Genomic DNA, 21134 nt, shown 5'->3' with positions numbered 1-21134 from the left:
GTTGGGATTCAATGTCGGATATCTAGCGATATCAATAAACTAGTTTGTATTCGAGTCTTTTCGATATAATTAAATTTAATAACCAACGTTTCCGTTACAATTGCTCTTCACAAGGATATTTACTCCATACCTACCTGACAGCCTCCAAGGACACTCTTTACTTACCGTTGAGGGCGTATGGTGTACGTGTTCATTTGAAATTATTCTCTCCTCAGTATATTACTAACATTTGGTTTCTTGGTAATTCATTAAACAAAAATTGTAACGTCGAGAGTTTACATTTTATAATTACGACATTTGTTTTGATTTTTTCCTAAGAAAATGGCACGAATACGTCTACGTAGTTTTCAGAACAGATGTACAAGCCTTCTGTGTGACATTTGGCAGTCTAAGAGTACTCTTTTCCAGATTGATTCACAGTTACATCTTTCCACGTGATTGTGTCCATCAGGACGGTAAGCAAGATACAGATTCAAAGCCAGTTCCTCAATGTTGTAATTCTCGATTTCGTAGAACAAAAGCGCAGCTCGGCTAAGGCAAATTGGGCAAGTATTTACTGTCCGTCAGCCTCGCTGACACAGTGACCCTTGTTGTTTAGCTTTGAAGACCGTTGAGGGCGCATCATTGTTCTGTATAAGAAATAAGAGCTGCGTGCGAAACGACGAGTTACACGGTGAGTTTAATATCCCGTTATTCGTTTGTTTTTTTTGCTGATCGTCCTCTTGTTTGTACGCCCGACTACCATAGCGTTTCCTTTTCGAGATATCAGATTCAAAAGATTTCTCTCGTACTCCAAGGTGGCAACAAAGGTGGCAACATGACACATCAATGTCGAATAAAGTACTGACGTCAATAACCCAAAAAATTCACCTCTAAGTAATGTTGTTGTGTAGATCGGAATTTTTTTCACTGTAGCTAACAATCAATGCGAAAGTGAATTGGTGTGAACTTGAGTTTCCTCCAACGTAATACAATCCACAACAGTATATCGTTCAACCCAAGATAAGCATAAGATATGTGAGTTCGAATATCTATGATATGTGCGCAATTCTTAGTGGTCTTTCCTGATGCCATAACGACTATTTTGACAACAGTTTGTTTTACTCGATCAACATCGGATGAATATAACGAGCATCTGTCACTGAAATCACAGCAGTGTAACATTGTCTTTACCAACGGTTAAAAATACATTTAAATTGTTCTCACAATCGATATGATTTATACAGTGTCATGCCAACATTATCAGACAGCATTCGTGTAATTATTATGTCTGAAACAAAAAAATATAAAGGGCTAATAAAATATGTCTCAGATTCCATCAAATGAAATCGAAAAATCGAGTGTGTTAAATTAAAGACAGTTGTCTCACTAGATAAGACACCAGCGTTACTGTTTTCAACTTTGATCTTACTCTGAGTGCAATAAGGAGCAGACTTTAATTCGATTGCAAGTTTTACAGATAACCCTCAGTGAAGTCGTAACTGACAATTTTAAATCTCGTATAGTAGTTAAACATACCGTGTGACGTCTCTGTAAGATTGATAGTGAGCATTTTACTAAAACAATGGTAATTTCTCGACACTGAATAACATGTGTGATAAGTAATAATTTTTTCGGAGAAACACTTTGTGAAAGAGATTAATTCTGAAAATTTAACGCTCGAGAATTTACCATTGATGTTTATTTATACCACTCATACGTAATAAAGTAAATAACAAACACATCGTTCCACATTTTCATTCACTGTATATCGATTTACAATGTAGAGTGTAACAACGACCGTACCTAATCTGGCAAGATCATAATTAACATCTCCTGAAGTTTACTTTCTTCGTCGATGAAGTCAATGACATCGATTCTTCTGCTCAGTATAACAGATGTCGAATGTTATTTGCTGAAAGCAGAACATAGAGGGTGACACAGATACGTGCAAGCAATAAGCTGATCTGTAAAAACAAGTGTACTTGTAACTGGCTTTTAGACAACAGTTGTACAAATCCGTTATTGCCTTTGTCATACATAGGACTGGTGCATTTTCTTCGAAGAAAGTTCCTTCGACATATTTTTACATGATTTAGGCTACGTTCACAAAAAAAACAGTAAGGGTACTGGAGAATTCAGGGGGATTCTAAATTTTTTGTGGTAGTAAAGGGTGACTTGACAGTTTTGCTGTGCCTATAGGGGACACCTTAATATTTTTGGGTTCCCTTTTTTTAAGATTCGAAGATTTGGTGGGTAATTCAATGAAAATTTGATGACATTATAATATCATGCAATTGTTACAATTTAGAAACATTTAAACAAAACCTAGAACCATTTTGTCTCATTTCATTACTTTTGTCACAAAAACGAAACTGTATGAATTTTAATAAAAACTAACAAACAAATAAGCATGGAATCGGGGCAGAAGCTGCAACTGTTGATGATATTTTTCAATATTTCTACGCATAATATCTAATACAGTTTTTGCTGTCTCCCTACAGCATGCTGAAACACACAATATTCAGTTTGTCGACGAATGCTTGCATATATGAATATTAGGTGATAATCGAATTTGATTCCAGACTGAAAGTCATTTGTCAATGATACATATGCCAGGTATATATTCACAGGCTATGGTGGCAAGGTGAATACTGGACTATTCAACACATTGTATAAACTGAACACAATTATTGTCAAAATTATCAAAGTTAATACAGCTACTGCTCTGCTACTGCCCACGGGCAGTGGCACTGTCACTGCATACCGGCAGTGACAGAGATAGCTCTGACTATGAAGTAGCTGAAGAGTTCGGGTCATGTGACGCTCATGACAGTGAAACATACTTGTACACAAGATCAGGCAAGAGAGCGACATATGGAAGACCGGGAGACTTGGATGTTGTCAAGGATTTTTGAAGTAGCATTAAATGTAGCAAGGAATTCACCATTTGCACACTTTTCATGATCGTCATTTTGGATAATCTTCAGCAGGTACCATTGGCCTTGCCACATCGAGATAGACTAACTCAAGTCGGCTTTTAACTCATAAATCAAAAATGTCAACTGATGTGTTTTAAATAAATTGCCTTAGGAATATTGCTCTACAAACTGCTAATAACAGGTAGTGTTGTATACGGCTAGTTTTCAATCGGATTCGAACCCACAACATACGGCATCAGTCGCCTAGCTGAGAGGCCACGAAGAGAACCGCTCGGCTAAATCTCCACTCCAAAAAAAAGTGGTTCAATAGCCGGCTAAGTTGTTACATTTTTCTGACTGAGACCGCTCAACACGTTGTAGAGTTCGTGAAGCACTCACGCACGCATGCTCACTATCATACATCACACATACACACATTATCGAAGCGAAGAAACGAATTTCATCGCTTTGCTGGGCGAACGATAACCTCGGGGACAATTCTGTCCACCAGCAGAGTTACCAACCCAGGGTAGAAAATACGGGTAGTTTGCAATCGGATTCGAACCCACAACATACGGCATCAGTCTCCTAGCTGAGAGGCCACGAAGAGAACCGCTCGGCTAAATCTCCACTCCCAAAAAGAGTGGTTCAATAGCCGGCTAAGTTGTTACATTTTTCTGACTGAGACCGCTCAACCCTTTGTAGAGTTCGTGCCAACAGAATTGCCAAATACATGTTTATTTTTCTTTCCGAAATAAATATGCGGCTATATAAACATTTTTCTGGGGGGGGGGGGAATTAAAAAGTTTTTAGGGTAATGAGGGGCACTTGACAAATTTTGCGAGTATCGAGGGAAGATCTGAAAAAAATTCAATGGTGATTACTCCAGCCCCCAACTCTAACCGTTTTTGTGAACGCAGCCTTAGGGATTATTTTCAGGGTGGAACTGAAGGTAGACAATGTTTGAAACTGCTGTTCGGTTGCACTGGCCTAGCTATTGTCTAATATGTCTTACTTCTAGCAACCCTGCGGTCATGTCGCTATGCGTCACAAAGATCCAACAATCACTAGCTGCGCCAACTTGTGTCGTTGGACAAAGCATGTATAATACGTAATAAACAGTTTCAAACGTGTCCGTGTGTCATCAAGAAGCACAACTTAGACCTTTTTGCGCTGGTTTATTAGGGTAACGTTGATTTGATTTCTTATTGATGGAATCTAGCGCCACATTGCAACGACACTAAATACTATCTGACAGTAATAAAACACAAAAGTCATATTGTCTCTATGGGGATTTCGATGATGTTCGTGTGCTGCTAGTTTGTTCTCGTGATTAAATTGTAATATTGCAACATACCACTGTATTGCACCTAACACGATTGAGAAATTTGAACAAATACGAAGATCCAATTATTCCAAATCAGTTTTAATCGTGCTATGCATAAATTGACTTTTTGGACACTCAGTCTGAGCCGACTTGAGTTTATCCAACTCTGGCCAGACAGAGTGTAGATAGGAAATATTAAATATGTTCGCCATCACAACGCAAAATTCTGTACACGCGTAATGGATGTGTATTTCGGAGTCTTGAATTTTTTCCTTCATTTGCGCGGATAGCTTGGCGTCAAAATTTTGGCTTTCGTTGTCCCGGTGGCTCTGAAAACGTTCGTTTGCTGAATATTCTACCCCGAACACTGAGGGCATTATACTCAATCTTCTGTAAAAGGCAACGGATTGGCAATGTAAGTGCGTTGGCCCCATCTAGTTAATAATTGCGCGATAAGGAGCCCCGATCCCTTCACAAAATACGTTGTACCATGGTTGGCTGTAACTATTGTTGATTAAAGTTCGTTTGCAAGGTACATAAAGAATGCCAAATACGGCTCAAAACGGTACAAGATAAAAGGTGCGTACTTCGTACTGTGTAATGTGACGAGATCATTTATCTATTTGTTTGTTGCTAGCAATGACTAGTTTTGTGTCATCAAGCTATTGATAATATTTGTTGAAAGCTTTATCAACTTCAAGCTATTTCGAATTCATCAACGTTGACCTGATTAGAGTGACCGGTGTTTTCACATTTTTCTTATTAATAACTAGAGTACCTGACAAATTCAGGGCAAAAATGAACAGAGAATCGACATAATGTCTGCTAATGATATGTAGAACAAAGCTGACCCTTCTGGACTGATTTGTAGCATAGCAGAAATGCAGTGGCGGTTGTCGTTGAGAGAAACGCGATTTACTGAAGCATTATATGTACTTTGACAGGGATGACACCTTAAAAAGTTCGGTGACGTAAACTCTTAAACACGTACGATTGGAACTAATTTGGTATAATTGGATTGTTTAAGTAATGTCAGTCCACTCTGCAAATGTAAGCTCATCTGATTTTCTTTGGGCGTTAAACACTTGTTTTAATGAGTAATTTATAATATTGTAACATTCAGCTAAATAGAGGATCTTATATCGGTAAAATCTGAAAATCCGGCTTGAAGGGCAATACGACATCATATCCACATATACATATATACACAATGCCATGTCAAATATCCTTCAGCTTGTAGGTTTTCTCTGTATTCCTAGCGTGGATAAGGAATTGACCTTTTAGCTGTGTTGCAAATTGCTCCCTGCACACGAATACATGCAGGAGACTACAGTTTTTATTTTTGTACTCGTTTAATCATTTACATTCCCGAACAGCGCCTAATCAAGAATGTGGAAAGAATCCCATCAGGTCAGGGGTTAGCTAAATTCTTGAAATCATAAGTTCTCTTTGTTTGGGAATATTGATTTATTATTGATTATACATTGATCAAACATATTCTTGACACACTTTGATATCATGTATACGTATTGCATGTGATATACCAAGAGTACCGCGTTAGTAACGGGTCAATGAACTCTGGGATGCATACACAGCTGAAAAAGCACATGTGCTTGTGGGAGATGCGTTACACTCTCCCAGCATCAAGTTGGCGTCGTTGATTGGAACATTCGTGGACATGATTCAAGACGCAATTTTCAATCCCAGGTTCTCTCATCAGTGAGTTCTCCTCCCAGGCACACACTGGATTAATTAATTAATGGTTAATTTTCTCGAACGTTCGTTACACAATTTATCGCAGGCGTTTGTCATCTCTGGTAATCCTGCTGACATATTGCTAGTGTTTGCCGGGTTTATATTTTCGTTCTGACATCTCGCACAGAAACCGAAGCGCAATTGGAGAGTGTGTGGAGAGGGACTGTATTATCTCACTTAGGCCATGGAGCTGCATGTAATTAGGCCTACTACGTACCAGACTTCAGACCTGCGATCTGTGACGTAAACCCTAACGTGACAGCGAACCACCGCTGAGAACAGATATCGGACTTCGCTCTATTACACAAAGTGCATGTAGTGCCTCACGACAAAGATGCTAGATTTTGTGTAGGGACCGTGATTTTATAAATTCAGCACAAATGATACTCAATCTACATAGAATTTGTATGTACCGATCTTTAATGATTAGAAATAAATAGAGGATAATATGAAAGATATTCGAACGTAAACTTCGTCTTCATTGTTTTGACGATTAATGGCTCTTTGCCGACAAGCTTTTTTTTGATAATTTTGAAGTCCTTCAAAATGAATGGTTGCTGCGGTCAGAACTACGAGGTCTGGATCATTTCGCAAAGCCACTTGAGAGCTATTACTCCTAAACCTAGCCCACTGCTGTATGTTGCAGGTAGAATTCTGTCCTCTCGGATTCCCGACCTATTAAAATCCATGTAGAGACAAGGAGCGATGCGTCGCTGTTTACCGATCGGTAGAGCATTGACGTAATTTGTTGCTTGGACTGATTAACTTCTCCGTTCAAAGATTTTTTGTTTCGGGATGGTAAAGGATGAACAAATGCTGCAAAACTTTGCAGAATTTATTTGAAGGGATAGCTTTTGTTCTTAATGTACCATATTTAGTTGATTTTTGTTGTCTTCTGCTACGTTCAGACAGGTAAAAATTGAAACGCTTCTGCAACACTATTTGTTATTAGTAAACACATGGGATTAACAGTTTGAGTCGGCTTGCGTCCATACTCACAAAATTAAGCCATTGATTTGGTGTTTAAGACGTCTTAATGCGCCCTCTCGAGTTCAAAAGGTGTGTATGACCGAGCATACCGCATGGTAATAAGATGGCTGAAATGAACGACGTTGTACTGCTTGTCTTCTGTTTTTTTACCTGCTGCATATGCGGTCCAAACCGAGTCATCGTCGCTTTAATGATCTGAATGCAGACCAAATGCAATCGTTAACCGATTTAGCCCTTGCGTTTGATGTTCAGAACTGTAATAAAGAGAAACGGCTCCACGTTTCACCTACACTATTTTTCGTTCTCTGTGTTCATGTTTTATTTTGTGCGTTTGGCCATTGGTGTAGATATAAGCCATGGCGAGGCGTAGAAGTAATCTAGATGATCGAATGACAGTGTGATCCTTTGACGCTACGTTTTGAAACCAGTGTGGTCTCTTCCTCAGTCGCTTTTTGATATTTTCTCCCTTGGATTTTTGTTTCACTGTTTGTGGTTAATCATTGTCAGTGTTTTGTTCGTCCAGTAAGGAGGCTAGAATATTTATATTCGAGTCAGTTGATTGTGTTTCATTTTGTTCGGTCTTTTCTGTAAGATTGTGTACTTGTACATTTATGAGCTTGTCGCCAATGTTTGGATTTCTTTTGTATGCGATGATCAGTTTCATCGTGAATAAATTATTTAGCGTTTGATCTTTTTCTATTTCTTCCTAGTTCTTAAGGATTGCTTGATTGATGTCTTTTGTTTTGATATGTGGACTATGTGTGGCAGAAAATATCACTTTATTAGTGTTGTTGCTGTTTGTTTGTTTGTGATTTAAATGTGTTCTTCGTGTTGCGTAAGTTGTTTCCGCATTGATGTTAGATATTTCTTGTTGTGAATATCCTCGTTGTAGCAATTTTTCATTAAATGTTTTGACTTTGTTGTTAAAGTCCTCTTCGTTGTTACATGTCCTCATGTACCTTAATATTTCGCCTTTGATTAGGCCCTTGAAGGTTGATTTTGGATGACATGATTTTCTGTGTAAGAACTGGAATATATCTGCTGGTTTTGTGGGCGTTCTAGTGTCTTTTATGTTTTCGTTGTTGTATCGTTGACCTTTGTAAATGCCTAGGTCAAGATATGTTATTTCGTGTGAAGAACTTTCATATGAAAATTTGAAAGAAGGATGCATCTTTTAAATTACTGTTATAAATTTGTGGAGTTTGTGATCCGTTCCAATGAAGATTAGGAAAATATCGTCTCTGAATCTACACCATAGTGATATTTTTGTTGTGTGTTCACATATGATTTCCTGTTCTAATTCGTGAAACGTGATGTCGATTGGCAATCTCGGGTGACGGTGACGATCCCATTGCGCACCAACATGTTTGTTTGTAGAATTCGTTGTTAAATTCGAATGTGTTGTTTGTTTTTCAGAATAATGTTTAGCATAGCTAACAGGTATTCTGTTGGCGTTTCTACTGGGATTGACAGATGGCCGATTACCGAGGATCTGAGACAGTTATTCGAAGAAAGGCATCGATATTCTGCCTCTGCCGCTCCGTCTGTTGGGGGACACCGCGACATTGCACTTTTATATGATATCCGATATTTACGGCTACTAGACTATACAGTATCGAAGTTAGATTGGCTTAGCTAGATCTATAAAGGGCTGAAATCTCCGATAAATATCGGATATTTAGCGCGATTTGACAGAATCTAGTATCGTCTAGTATAAAAGCAAGAGTCAGTCCTTGGAAGTCGGGTTTGACCAGAACTTTTAAGGTGGTGAAATCTCTGATAATGTATATCGGATATTTACGCGCGATTTGACAGAATCTAGTATCGCAGGGTTTTCAGTAGAAATTTGCCCAGGCGGAGAAATGTAATTTATAGATGAAGAAGGAAGCTGAGGTGGAGTGGGGACGTCGTGTCACGGCGGCGGCAGCAAAACATTGGCAAGGTACCTTGAACAGCACTTTATCCAGTTTTGTTGAATGTCAGTGTAAATAAGTTTGTATTTTAAAAACAAAAACTGATTGCAGCGTGTTCATTTTCAAATTGACCGGCTACTTTCGTACTTTGGCTGGCTACTTTTCAGCACTGTTTCGCTCTCTGGCCCGGAAATTTTGGTTTTGATAATAATATTTTGATTTTTTTGATGGCCTTGCAAGCCGGAGATAATATGTCAGAAGTGCCGATGTGGCTATATCATGTAGTCTAGCAATTTACGCGGTGAACTTGTTCCTATCACTGTAGTACCGCGATCAGGGAACGTGTTGTACTGGGAATCGCTCTCGAGGTCAACCTTACTTGCCCGATCACAGGCCGAATTCTTCGAAATTCCGACGTTCACATCGGGTAAAGCCGAACGTACAATTACGTTATGCCCGCGAATAGCCGACCATTTCCGAATGAAGCCGACTTTTGTTTCGCTCAAACGCGGAAGAGAAAGTCGACGCTTGAGAGCTTTCTTTTCTGCGTAAGAGTAGGGCCTTGTCTGATGGGTTTGGTAGGTTTTTGATCAAATCTAAAGCGTCCAAAGTTACTGAGTCTCATTTTCCATACTTTGAAACGCCATGTTAGTCTATCCATGGTCAATCACGATGTCCTGAATATTCAAGTCGATCGACATCGCGTTTTGTGGAGGGGCCGTGGTTGTGTGCATCGCGGAAGAGAAAGTCGACGCTTGAAAACTTTGATTTTCTGCGTAAGAGTATAGGACTTTGTCTGTTGGTTTTGGGAGGTTTTAGATCAAATCTAAAATTACTTGGTCTCACTTTTCGTACTTTTGAAACGCTACGTCGATCACAGTGTCAAATTTCAGGTCGACCGATGTGTACTGTGTTACAATTGACTGCCGGTGCTTTGTACACACACGGTGTAGTACAGGCTGGCGTTCGGTGTCGTTAGTTTGAGGTTTTATCAAACATGAACACTGAAATTTAGCTCTCTTTTTCAATTACATTCAACATCACCAAAAAATCCATAATCAGCTCGCCGATTCATTTTATTGTGAAATTAGTACAGTGAATTAAAATCACTGAAAATTATGTTCCTATATTTCATTGAATTGATTAAACTGTTTGATTTTACTGTATCTATACTATCGTCTAGTATCATAGCTGGAGTCAGTCCTGGAAGTCGGGTTTGACCAGAACTGAAAGGTGGTGAAATCTCCGATATATCGGATATTTACGCACGATGAGAATGAATCCAATATCATCCAGTATCGCAGCTAGAGTCAGTCCTTGGTAGTCGGGTTTGACAAGAACTGTAAGGTGGTGAAATCTCCGACATACCGTAGGAATATATCGGATATTTACTTGTGATTTGAATGAATCTAGTATCGTCTTGTATCGAAGCTAGAGTCAGTCCTTGTGGAAGTCGGGTTTGGCCAGAACTGTAAGACGGTGAAATCTCTGATATATATCGGATATTTACGCGCGATTTGAATGAATCTAGTACCGTCTAGTATCGAAGCTAGAGTCAGTCCTTGGAAGTCGGGTTTGTCCAGAACTGTAAGGTGTTGAAATCTCCGTTATATATCGGATATTTACGCGCGATTTGACAGATTCTAGTATCGCTAGTATCGAAGCTAGAGTCAGTCCTTGGAAGTCGGGTTTGGCCAGAACTGTAAGACGGTGAAATCTCTGATATATATCGGATATTTACGCGCGATTTGAATGAATCTAGTATCGTCCATGGGGTTCTGTCATAGTATCGATATTAGAGTCCCCAAATCGCCGGTAAATATCGGCAATTTCATAGACGCGGCTTCCCATGGGACAACCGCAGTTCATTCTAGTATCGTCTAGTATCGATATTAGTCCCAAAATCGTCGATATGTCAAACTGCGAAACTAGATTGTAAATATCCGATATTTAAAAATTGTGCAAAGTCGCGCCTTCATGGCCTGTTGCTGTCGACAACTTCCTTGTATTTTAGCTTCAGTGCCTTGAGCTTGCAGTGGCACTGATCTGCTGTCCAGTTTAAACCTCTCTGCAGATCCTTTTCTGCAATTTTTTTGTACACGACACATTCTCTTTAGCATTCTTTGAATGCTTTGGTCTGCCGAGACTCAGATCAGCAAACCTATTCGGTCCACGAGATGTATAGAGCTGTGTTCGGCAGCCATGACCAACGTGAATATTGTATGTTGGTTGTTGTTTGTTTATGTTACAAATACCTGTCGCGTGAGGGCGTTTGAAACGCCTCTGAAGCGGCTCGGTCCGTCCACACAGCGATTTGCGGATAGAGTTAATCCCTACAACGGCTCAGGTCGGGCCGACTAAACCGTCTCAAATCTGAAACGCTTCAGAACCACTTCGGAGTGTCCACACATAACTTTCTGTGCCAGTATTGGCCCAGAACCGTTTCAGAGCCGTTTCAATGGCCTGTGTATGAACGGCATATTCGTCTACGCGGGCCGTCAAAAGCTAAGGTTGTCACGGTGGCAGGTGGACCTTTTGATGACCCTCACTGTCAAAAAATCCCGAAATATATGTGATAAGCTCCAAATCACTGATATCTTTGAAACTATCTTACTTTTCTCAAATCCTGATTTTAAAAAAAACTAGAAAAAATTTCCAGACCTACCTACCCTATTGCTGAGGGACCTAGACCTGATCCCGATTCATCTTCTTGACCTGGCCAAAAGCGAGTGCAATAATTTTCGCCTTGCGATGAGGGAAATTACCGAATTTTTCCTAATTTACGCGACTTTTAGCACTTTTTTTCGGATTCTCGGGCTTTGTTTCAATCAAAGTAAAACAGCTCAGAGTTAGAGGATTTGAACTAGAGTAAGTCGGGTAACAGGAAACACATTCTTTCCAGGGTGGCATTCGATTTCGTTATACTAAAAACACTACAAGCCACCGGAGTTGGCTAGGAGACGCGAACAAGAAAGAATCCGGCAGCAAGAAACTAATCGGTTCGACTGAGGCTGCACTGAAAGTTCTGGAACATGCCAGATAGTAAATTCCCCCATGGCGTGATCAGATATACCTTTCACGAAAATAGCTCCTAATGCGTGCCGATGATGTTTTCGTCACAAGTGCGCTGTTAATGCCTGTGTGCGTGACTTCCTTCATCCAATCTTTATATCCGAACGTGGGGTAGAGTAACCGTGATCCGAACTTGCCTTGGATACCGTAAGTCGAACATAGCTGGATCAGCAAAAACAGTCTTTCTCAGGACGGCATACAAAACGACCCTGTTACATTATCTTAGTCCCTCTGCACGGAGGGACTTTGCCCGTATCACAGTCTCTTCTCGTGAGTGGACCGGAAGGACTGTGACTGTATGTAAAATTTCGTAACACAGCAAGAATGTTCGTGATCGTATCGACAGCGAAGGTACGTACATGTCCTAGCAGATGGTTGAACTCCAGAACCGTGAAATGTGTATGCATTTGGTTAGCTATTTGTCTTACAGAAATCTATTTATTGGTGTTTTTATAAAATGACAAGTTGCAAAATGGCTTGTATGACCATCTTTATTATCCACCATGTATTTGCACAGTACATGAGAAGGCGATTTATGTGTTCATTGCTATGTACAATGACAGTATGACTGAGCGGCACGTCAAGTATTTGATTGACAGCAAGTTGCAAACCGCCAACGGTCATTTCCGGCCTAGATTTTCGCTATCGACGCACGAAAATTCTAACGATCCTCCTCATATCTCATCAGTTATTGATTGTAATTGCATCTATTGATTGCAAAAATACTTACAATGGTGGCTTGTAAGTATATGTGACATTTTGCGAACCAAGAAAAAAAGGCCAAAAAGTCGCATTTACTGGGAGGTGAGCCTGTGTGTTAACCCCACCGCGTCCTCTTACACAATGAACTGCCATTGCCTTGCCCTAACAGATAGGCCTACTTTCAAATTTCTAAACAAAGATTATGTCACCCTACAGTTAAGGGTTGTCGTAAATATGCGACTAGGGTTGACAGTGGTCGACGACAGTGGCGTTGTCGGATTGAAACCGTATAATTGGAAAAAGCCGATCGTTTGCTAGACGATCAAAAGGTGCAAAGCGTATCTTCCAGTAAAGTAGTTAAAAGTAAACTACGCATGACTAACAAATGGGATGTAGAACGTCGTTTCATGCCAGATCGAAGGTTTACACCCCATCACTTTCTGTGTGGGTGCAGGGCTGTCATGTTTGCTTGCATAATCGATAGAATGCCCGGGATCGACGTGTAAGGCCACAGGCCGATCCTCGGTACTTGTGTAAAGAATATGTATTCTTCGTATACATACATATCCTCAGATCTGGTGAAAAGAATATGTATCTTTCGATCGACTATCCAAGCAACGCAGCATGCACGCTGCATTGGTCACGGTTTGCATGGGTGATACCATAGGATATTGCTGGCATTATTCGTCTAGAAGTTATGAATATGATCAATAAATGTCATGTATTAAACATATTCAACTTTTTTTTCGTTATACAAGCCTTACCTGTGTCGCGTGTGTACCTATTACTTTACCCTCGATATCTCAATGTAGTATTTCAAAGAAAACAGTACATATCTGTTAATTGGTCTTCCTAATCACCTTCATTAGTAATTTGTTCTGCCGATCACCAACGGGGTTATCGCCCAGACCAAATAACTCGTTAGCAGCTCACAAGGGGAACAGGTTGCAGAATCGAAAAGAGTTCCTCTGATGTTTGAATTTTTAATTTCGTTGAAAAAAGCGCAGATCACTCAGGCAAGTCATGCAAGTGGAGCAAGTTTTTCAAAGCGTCACCAGCCTGGCTTGCCTAATGAGCCTGTCAAAGCATTGAAGGCCTTGATGGTGCATCATTGTTTGAAATTAGAGCTGGGCGCGTTCGATTAATACGATCATGATCGATCGTGATTTGCCAGCCATGATTGTGATCGTGCGTTCGAATACGCCCAATAGCAATCGTGTTTGACAATCATAGCAATCATGCTCCAGGGCGTGATTGCTGTGATTACAAGATGGCGGATAACACAGCCACCGATGCTGAAAGCGGAAACGGCAGTAATTTTTAAGTTTCAGAGGAGAGTAAAATTTGATTTAAAAGCAATATTTTCAGGCGAATTTAGTCACAGGATGCCGGTTTAATCGCCTCTCACCTGTGTTTTGCCTATGGTAAGTCTGGCAACTTAGGTTGAGTAACAAGCAACGAACAATTAAACTCCATTCCAATATGGCGTCTTCACCTGCAGGCTACACGGTTGCATTACTTTCCAATTTTCTGTTCAAACACATCCATAATTTGGATAAAACCAGGATATATGTGCCAAGTTGACATATTTGCAGTATATTATGGCTGAGAAATGAACTTTTGATGGATCATAATCGTTTTTAAGCTGAGAATACGATGTTTTTTCAACATCGCGGACAACTAAGCAGCTGATAATGTAAGTGTTTTTACTGATGTTCTGTAAGTTTTCGTGAAATTTTCGGTATTAAATCAATTTTAAAATCGATCAAACCAATTTTGTTGCATTACTCATGATCTTATTGTACTAGATTTGTATATCACATGTCCTGACTTATTTTTCTGTTGCATGACGTTTTTTTCAAAGTCTGCCCATGTTGCACACTACTATTGCCGTGTTGGCATGTTTTACATGGTTACCGGTATTGTTTACACGCAAGACACACTGTGCTACCACCAATTTTAAATGTAAAATCGTGTATTGTTTTTACAATCGAGGCAAGATTAATACAATGTTCAAAATGATCCGTGATTTTCTGATCACCGTGATGAAAAATCAATGCTTTGTACGTATTCACAGCATTATCACATTACTGTGAGAAGGATGTATCAGTGAACTAAACCGGTGTTTGGTGTAGAATAACTTGTGAAAACAACACTATTTCTGCCAGTGTCTCTTACAACTGCCAATTGTACTTTCACTGAAGACATCAAAGAGCAGTAGCCCATGTAAAGTTAAAAACTTTGGACACATAATGGAACTGATGAGGCACAACTAACTGAATAGGAAAATATAGAACATTTTATGAAGGGGTCAAAATTAAGAATATCCATATAAATAAAGTAAGGCCACAGAGTAAAGATAAACACAATAATAACCCTTGGAATGAACAGTATGATTAGCAGTACATGTATGTGTAGTGATTTGCCAATGTTGATATCAAGAAGAAATGAGAAGCAAAGAGCTTTGAAATCTCTTGTTCTTTTCAAAGACATTGAGTTTTATCTCCAATCGCCAAACATATAATAAACAAGCCATTCACATTCTGAGTTTGGGACCTAGATTATTTTATAACAATATGGAACTTGGTAGGTATGCTCTGTCTGTTGTCCTGACTCAATTGATAGGCCTCCAATAATTTCTTAGTCTGTCAAACCCTGCTTGAGTTGTGAAAGGAGATGTGCTCCAATGTTTATAGACCCTGTGAGTGTGATGCAGTATGAATATCAGTTAGCATGAGTATCAACATCAAAGAAATGCATCTACCAGTCTATACTGCATCAGCTAGACCACAGACTTGCCTAATTTGACCCCATAGCCAATCCTTTCCTGTATTAAATCAAACCCATGTGATATGCCATAGGACAATGACTGGCATTCTTGTTCAAGATTGAATTGCCCAATGAAAGCAGCTGTTTTTGAAAAACCTCAAAAACTGCAGAAATTAGTTCACTATATGAAGATTCAATTCAATTCAATTCAATTCAATTCAATAGAACTTTATTTATCCCAAACATGGGCAATTAAAAAGCGTGGCTCAAATACAACATCAAAAAAATATATATAATACAAATTTACAAAATGGTAGGAGACGCAGGACTATACAAAAAAACAGTTTAGGAATCATTTAAAAGCCGCACAGCGGTTGGAATGAATGACAACTTGCGCCGGTTTGACCTGCAAGCCGGGTATCTAAAACGCCGACCAGAGGGAAGTGTGTCGAACTCTGCTGATAAAATATGATCACAAGACAAAAGAATTGAGCGGGCTTTCCTGAGTACTTGCTGATTATAAAACGTAGAAAGACTTCTCTGGGGTATACCAATTAGTTTTGAGCTAAGTGAAACAATTCTATCAAGTGAAGTTTTGTTTTTAACAGACAGATTTTGATACCAACAAATGAATGAAAATGAGATAACGCTTTCAATGTAAGATTTATAAAAAAGAGATAAAATTTGTCTATCAACCATGAATGAACGCAGTTTCCTTAAAAAGTACAATCTTTGCTGCCCCTTCTTCAGTATAGCATCGGTGTTATGATCCCATTTCAATTTGTTGTCAAATATTGAACCAGGTATGTATACTTCGAAACAATCTCGACTTCTTGATCGTGAACAATGGACGTAGGAGGGTTGCGTTCTTGCCTCCTAAAATCAATTATCATTTCCTTAGTTTTCTTAACATTTAAGTTTAGATACGAATTATCACACCACTCAACAAACTCACTAAGAGCGGGACCATGATGACATTCTGATCCCTGTAGAAGTGTAAGCAGAGCACTATCGTCAGCAAACTTAACAAGGTGGCTACCTTCATGTGTACTTCTACAATCGTCAGTATAAAGGATGTACAACAGAGGAGACAGAACGCAACCCTGAGGAGAACCTGTATTTGTTTGAATGATACTTGACAAAATACCATTGACAAACACCCTTTGTGATCTATTTGTAAGAAAGTCAATAATCCAAAGTACAAGTTGATTGCTAAAATTAAATTTTAAGAGTTTTTCTGCAAGGATGTGGGGTTGGATTGTGTTGAAAGCACTGGAGAAATCTGCGAAAAGGATTCTTGCATGAGCACCTGTTTTTTCTAAGTGTTTGTACAGTGTATTGAGAATGAAAAGCTTAGCATCTTCAACACCTTTTCCCGGTCGATATGCAAATTGTAGGGGGTCTAGTTTGTTGCCAACCTTTGTCAGAATAATGGACTTAATTATTTTCTAGATGGCAACTTCCGTGATTACAAACAACCTGAAGACAAACAGAATTAAAGATAGAGGCTTTGCAGAGTTCAAAACTGCACTGATGGTAAGGTGAGTGTCAAATAAAACCTTAATTTTAATGTAGATTGATAAATAGATGTGTGTCTGTGTCTCTGTTTTTGTGTGTGTAGTTTCCAAAATTGAACCATTATAAAATCATTGAACTCTAAATTTCTAAGATGCTAAATTAAAACATAAAAGTGAAGTTTCACTGATGTATGCTGCCACTCAAGATTTATAATTATTCAGATATACTTCCTACACGGTGTGTGCCAGGTAATAACTGCTGAAACAGACAAAAAGGAAGGTTTGTGTGTTTGGGTGGAATCAGCTTTTGATCTCATATGTGTCAATCACTTTATTCTGTAGACTACATGTGCCAAGCTTCATAAATTGTTTATATATGACAATCATACCATGTACAGTTTACTTTAGAAATACATGTACACCCAACACTTTATAAATGATGGCTGAGGAATTTTACTTGCCAATGCTATACATGCTGTCATTAAATAATTGTCTGCATTTTTTAAAATTGTATTGTAGGTTGCCATCCCTGAAATCCAAATGTGTTTGGTGTTGTTTTACAAGTATTTTTCTCATTTATAGGGAACATCTATGCAAATTTAAAGCTATGGAGTTGCAGGATGATGCAGATGAGCCTATCTCAAGCCTTATAGAGTATGCTGGTTTGACAAATAAAATGAAATGCAGGCTCTATACCATGGAGCAAGGGAACTCACAGAGACCATGAAGTATACATCCTTTAATGATGAAAGTAATAGTTGTGTTCATGGTAAATCTGTACTCTCATTGAGTGAATTGAAGAAGGGGAAAAAACAGTTTAAAGAAAAACAAGCTACTAAAGTAAGCATTGATTGCCAACGGTGGTCTAATAGAAATAATTTTTACATGTAATGTGTAACATTAATTTGTGAAATACATTGCCAATAATAGCATACTGGCATTCAAGTAATTGCAGGCGATCAATTCATTTCAAATTATGTTGTCTTTAATTTGACATTAGTTTAGGACCATATAAATACAATGATTCTAGTTGTGTATTTAGCACAGCAGACATTGGACACAACTCACATGGTGCATTGAGACACATATACAATGGGCAAGCATTCATTATCAACGTGTGATCAAATACTTAAAGTGTGCTATACACATTTAGTTTTGTTGAAGCTATGGTGATCAATCAAACTTATCACTAATAGAGAGAAAGAAAAGAATATACAATTTATTTGTGAGCTGTATGGCTGAAAGATATGAACAGGCATAAAAGCAACACACAGAGAAGGTGTGTGAAAGACAATACAGGAGTAAATATGCAATAATTAATACTTTGCAAGAGAATTATCAAATTTACAAAATTAATACATCAGTATGTACCCAGTTGAAGGATTGTGCAGCAGTGCAGCAAAGATTTACAGTTATGGTAAAATATTCCTGACACACACACACATACATACATACACACACACACACTCACACACACATAAACGTGTATGTATGTATGTATGTATGTGTGTATATATATATATATATATATATATATATATATATATATATATATATATATATATATATATATATATATATATATATATATATATATATATGTATGTGTGTGTGTATGTATATGTATGTATGTAGGTGTATGTGATATATATATATATATATATATATATATATATATATATTTATATATATATATATATATATATATATATATATATATATATATATATATATATATATACACACACATGACATAAATATTCATTCAGAAACACACACACACACACATACACACACACACATATATATATATATATATATATATATATATATATATATATATATATATATATATATATATATATATATATATATATATATATATATATATATATATAATATATATATATATATATATATATATATATATATATATATATATTCCTGTCTGAACTGAATTCATATGTAAACAAAATAATTTCATTTATGCATGTAGACACTAAGTTGGCAAGTCATACAGTAGATGTTTTAAAGCTTGCTTTTTGGAGTAAAGCTGTGACACAATGTGTTTAACTTAAATAAAAATGAACAAATCTTTTGGGTTACAACTACCAGCCTACAAATGTTTCATATCAATAGTTCAATTGCTTTGGAACTTGAGGATGGTAATAGAACAGCTACTAATTTAATGAATTACCTAACACAATACTCTGTTGCAATGAATTTCAATGTTGTATTTGTAAAACAAATAATTATTAAAACTTTTTATATAAGTCTACAGTCTCTTTTTCCTTGAAAACTTTATATTTTGGAAGATTTGAAAATTTAACATGTTAGATTCATATTTGCTAACAAAAAATGCACATTCTGGGCCTTTTTTGAATCAAAATAAAGGATTGCACTCATGCTTGAGGCCAATATTGCTGTGTATTGTGTACAAACTTATTTCTCAAAATGACCGCACGAGCGCGCTAGATGAGGCGCCATATTGAATTTTTGTTAGGGTTTGTTTGCTATTCATTTACTCCTTAATTGCTGTAGCAAAACACAGGTGCTCTGTTATTAAAAATTAAAATACCTTGATTTACAACGAAATCAGAAAAAAATATTTGTGTATATTTTCATAACACATTGCAGGCTAGCTAGGCGCACTACCGTATAGGAGTGTATGTAGTAGGTACAAAAACTATTCTACGCGAAGATTTAATGGAAACGTTTACCGATAAACTAGCTTGTAGGCGTCGCTACGTATGCTGCAGCTCTGTAGAAATGCCCAAACACTGAGGGCAGCCAAGTCAACTGAACACGTGATCAAGATAACCAGTTTTGCTTACAACCTCGATTTCGAAAATGATGTCACATAAATCATAATCATGATCGTGCAAATACAACGCTCCCTTGTTTGCCGAACAATGGGTGTAGTGAGAGTTTAATATTCGGATATTTGCTGTTTCTTGTCCTTTCCCTTTACGCCCGAATACCATATAGCGTTTTCTTTTCGAAATCATATCAGATTTTAAATGTTTCCCTTTGTAATCCAAACTTCAGAGGGCAAGACATCATATCAATGTCGAATAAATTACTCAAGTCAATGAACCAAACTTAGTGAGCAGACTTTAGAATCCTTGACAACCTGATGATTTATGGTGTTGTTATTAAAACTGTCTTAATCAGAAATTTCCTCACTTTAGTTGGCAATCAAAGCGAGCAGTCATCTTGAGTTGCCTACATCACAGTAACCTACGGCAGAATATCGTTTGACCCAAAATAAGTAAAGGCTATATGGGGTAGATCATGCATTGTCAATGTGCAATTTTCATTGTATTTACCCGATTTTATAATAACTAAATATTGTGTGCAGAAGGACATCCAATCTTTGACAATAGTCTGTTTTACTCGGACAGCATGGCAAGAGTAGGACAGGTATCTGCACTGAGATCACAGCCTGAGTGTGACATTTTAAGGTAAAACATAAATTGTCCTCACAATGGATTTGAGTTACACAGTCCCATATGTCTGCATGCTCGAACAACAGTCGTACAGCTATGTCTGAAATACAAATGTAAAAAAAACCTTATTTATCATGTCTCTGAGTCCAGGAAATGAAATTTCAATTGGAGACTAAACCTATATAATTGAATGAGACACTACATTAATTGTTTTTTCTACATGCCAGGAAATGCTAAGAGGATTTGACCGGTTGACCTCGCTGTTAATTTTATGCATGAAATTACAATAACAATGCTTGGTCGAATGACGTAGTGCCTTGAGGGCGGGATCGCCAGTGGTATAGGGGGAGGAGTACCTTCCCGATGGTGATAAGTGATGCGGATTACCGTCGCCTAGGTGACTGGTGTATATGCGTGCCAAAAGACACCGTCCCCGTCTCGGGGCTGTTCTCGGAGCGGGACCGTTTTCTCTGGTTTTCCGTCAATGTTTTCACCATGGACAAATGGTAACAACACTGAACAAAAACCTAAATTATCTGCTTGTCAACCCAGTTTCTGTCAGTGCCGCCGGTCACTCGCACCATCAAAAGTTTGACCGTACCGTATTAATATCGAACAGTATTCAAAGAAACGGTCCTACTAATTACTGCCGTCCCTGCCCGTCATTCTTCTAGCACTGCCCGTCACGAAATTGGCCTTTTCAATACAGTAATAGGTCGATATCTTAATATTCCACAACA

General features: G+C 38.1%; 1 long non-coding RNA gene across 1 annotated transcript in view; it reads left to right on the top strand.

The window, feature by feature from the left end:
* Positions 1-18414, top strand: part of LOC139127746 (uncharacterized) — a 115011-nt gene extending 96597 nt beyond the window's left edge. The window contains exons 2-3 of the long non-coding RNA XR_011551106.1: positions 16881-16969; positions 17528-18414. This is a non-coding gene — a long non-coding RNA (uncharacterized lncRNA). The remainder of the gene's footprint in view (positions 1-16880; positions 16970-17527) is intronic.
* Positions 18415-21134: the final 2720 nt, after the last annotated feature.

Source organism: Ptychodera flava, unplaced genomic scaffold (assembly GCF_041260155.1).
Source record: "Ptychodera flava strain L36383 unplaced genomic scaffold, AS_Pfla_20210202 Scaffold_36__1_contigs__length_1797346_pilon, whole genome shotgun sequence".
Lineage (NCBI taxonomy): Eukaryota > Metazoa > Hemichordata > Enteropneusta > Ptychoderidae > Ptychodera > Ptychodera flava.
The sequence above is the reverse complement of the archived record's forward strand: the minus strand, read 5'-3'. Positions and strand labels throughout refer to the sequence as shown.